Below are 3,518 nucleotides of genomic sequence, written 5' to 3'. Positions count from 1 at the left end.
GCTCCATAATTCTACAAATAGCAAATTGCATTCGAAGCAACTATATAACATAATTTCAACATATCCTTTACTAATAAGCTCATATGATTAACATTTAGCACATATTCACCTCTTAATCATACTAAAGCAAATCATGTCATACACATAAGTATCACACCATTCCAAACACAGGGTACTAGCCTCTAATACATAATTCTGATCAAAGCATACATTTATCTGAATTCTCATACGAATTCCATCTAACTCACATTCTTCAAATTATTTTCACCACTAATCTCATCATTTTTTATTCATTTATTAACCATTCAGATTCCTTCGCATATTTAAGTACTTTAGTCTACATTTACTTCCTTCATTATTCATTATCATACGTTTCCAACTCCACTTTATACATGCGTCATTCATTTCATGCCATTCCATACGTTACATTCGACTTTTATAAATTTTACCTTATCGCGAATGATCAACGTAACTTTACATAACTTATTATATCTTCTATTTACTTGACAAACACATAAAACAGACATTTCTGAGAAGTATGGGAACTAAAATTATAATTCACAAGCTTTCAATATAACACATACTTCAACCTTTGATTACAACGTTTGTAATCATGCCATTGCAAGTTTTTAATTCTCTACGTTTCATCATTTATTTCGTGTCGTTCTTTTAACACCATTACATGCCTTTCATTATATCATTGTTCATTAGTCTGCATTTACTTAATTCATATTCTTACATTTCAATCTTTACCCACCTTTTAAATTTTCATCATTTGTTCATGTCACTCGACATATTATTTTCGGCTTTTACGATTTCATTCAATCGTAATCACTACCCGTGATTACGTCTACCTTGTTAGGCCTTATATAGGCCTCATTCAATCATAAAATAAGCTTTCAAACGACTCGCGGACTCGAAATGCGAAAAATGACATAAATTAAAAAGTTCTGGCGGATCGGACTTCCGCTAGCCGTCGGCGACGGTCTAGCCTCCCGTCGGCGACGGGTTCAAGAATGTGGCGTCGGCCGCTTTTACCCGTAGACAGGAAATCAAGGCATCGGCAATATGGGGGGCGTCGGCGACGGCTAGAGGCCCGTCGGCGACGGCCTCTCCTCTGCTGAAACGGTGCTGGACCTTATTTTGGCTGTTCCAATCATTCTCCGGGTCCATTTTCAGCTACACGGACCCAGGGACTTCTCATTTTACCCGCATTATCACTTTTTAGCATACTTAATCTTAAAACTTACACCGTAACATGCTATGCATACTCATATTAAACGAATATTTAGAATTTTACCTCATTGGAGATCTTGGAGCGAGCACACTTTTGCACGAGCCATCGGTTTGAGTTCAAGCGCTATTACTCTTGCTCGAATCCCTCAAACCTAGGCTCTGATACCAACTTGAAACGTCCATATTTGCGTCTAGAAGAATTGACATCCAAAAGACGCTAGAAACATAAACTTTTAAAATGTACAAATCTTTCACAACTTAAAAGGTAAAAACGCTAGTAACATTAACACATGATTTTAACAAAATTTGGGCATGACCCGTCCGTAAAACGGATATACCCCTGTTTTAAACATAAGAAAGACAAATACCATTCTACAAATTGTTCGACAAGGCACTACTAAAAACCTAGGCATCAAGCGTTAAAATATATGTCTACTAACAAGTTGTACAAAATAGAAATTTTGACCCAAAACATTAGTGCAACTAGCGGAAGCGTTTGGTATGACATATCATGAACATGTGCTCGCTCCAATTCTCCAAGTCGCCTAAATTGAGGAATTACCTACATTCAACAACAAGATTCAAAAGTTAGTCATTATACATGTTACACTTACAATACCATCAATTTAGTTCTGTTCGTTTAGGTACTTTCATTACTCTTACGCATTCGATTACCCATTTAAATGGGTATGGCATATACTCTCATAACGAGATTTAAGCATACACTTACGACCCGGTAACATCGGGTTAATTGCTTTCAACATAATTCTTTCTTTCCATCTGTATAACGGATTAAACTTCAAGCTTTCGTCATAGCATTCATGACCACCCATTCAAAACAGATGGTAGCTTATTCTTACTCGACTTGTTCAACTAGAACCGGTCGACTTGCATAGCTTATTATAACTTTCATTATCATAACCAAATCCGCAAAGGATTTGCTAGCTACTTACTAATCACCAAAACATTTCAACAATGGTTGTTTACATGAATACTAACAAAAATTAAGTAAGTTTTGTATGCGAATGATCATACCTCGGTCTTGTGATCCTTCCGATTTCCTAGCGTTTGAACCTTCTTCTTTCATTCCTATATCAACACATTCATCCATTTATTTAGTACAACTAATTTTCATTCCATCATCTTCCAAATTACACATATTTATTCTCTTAAGCATTTCATCGAACACTTGGTGGGCATTGTATTTAATAGCATTATGCACAAGTATACAAAGCATGAATCCTACTAGTTCATCTTTATAACTCATCAACAATCAATCCATGTTCATATCTTTCTTTTATCCCACATAAATTTTCTAAGATTCAAGCATTACAACATCATCATATTTCAAGATTTCACATGATTATAACTACTTTGATCATCCTATTCATAATACAATTTTTCATGAAGTGGGTTTTTACAAGAATCATTCAAATAACCTAAAATCAAACATAATTCTTGTTCTAGAAAGTAACCCTAACTCAGATTTCTCATATTTGATACAAGAATTCGCGATTGGGTTGAACCCTTCATCCTACAAATCATGATTCCAGAAAATTAAACTTACCACTTCGGAAACCGAGGTTAGCTACTCGAGTTTAGGGAATCATGCATCGAATTTTTCCTTTGATTCAAGCTAAATTGCTTGATTTCTTGATGCTAGGGTTTCAACCCTTGTCTTCTGTTCGATCGTCCAGAACCCATGCATAGAGTGTGTGTGGGTTTTTAACTCTTTTTTTTAATTAACTTTAATTTTGACATGTTACAACTTTAGTCCCTCAAGTTCCTTTACTTATTTAGTTTTAAACTTCACCCCTTTATTATTTATATCATGCAAATTAAATCCCACTAACTAAGTCAAGTTTTAAATAAACTTTAACTTATCAAGTAAACATTTTTGGGGTGTTGCAAAACTGTGTTGATAGTAGTGTGACAACTGTCAAAATTTCAGATGTCCGTACGATTATTAAACAACGATTAGTGCTCAATGACTGTACTGAATTACAATTAATTACTTGGACTGCTTTCTGATTATTACCATATACATACATATGCATCATATATTTCAAGTGACGTATCATTATTGCATGCAAACTTTGTTGATTCAAATGATGCACGAAACACAGTTAGCACAGTTATCAGACAAACTTGAAAAATGCTGACGGAGTTCAATAAATAGACAGACATTGTATTGAGGTACAAAATGAGACAGAAACCAAGTATTAAACTAGTATAGTGTGTAGGAAAGTAAGGATCACAAAACTGCCTTCCTAGAGAGTTAA

General features: G+C 34.7%; 1 long non-coding RNA gene across 1 annotated transcript; it reads right to left on the bottom strand.

Annotated features, from left to right (window-relative positions):
* Window positions 1-1,515: 1,515 nt before the first annotated feature.
* Window positions 1,516-2,932, bottom strand: LOC110903560. Its single transcript, XR_002572061.2, has 3 exons — window positions 2,804-2,932; window positions 2,272-2,325; window positions 1,516-1,798 (listed from the first exon to the last, which is right to left on the bottom strand). It is a non-coding gene; the product is annotated as an uncharacterized LOC110903560 (long non-coding RNA).
* Between the last annotated feature and the right edge of the window lie 586 nt (window positions 2,933-3,518).

The sequence above is a fragment of the Helianthus annuus genome, chromosome 4, assembly GCF_002127325.2.
Source record: "Helianthus annuus cultivar XRQ/B chromosome 4, HanXRQr2.0-SUNRISE, whole genome shotgun sequence".
Classification (NCBI taxonomy): domain Eukaryota; kingdom Viridiplantae; phylum Streptophyta; class Magnoliopsida; order Asterales; family Asteraceae; genus Helianthus; species Helianthus annuus.
The sequence above is the reverse complement of the archived record's forward strand: the minus strand, read 5'-3'. Positions and strand labels throughout refer to the sequence as shown.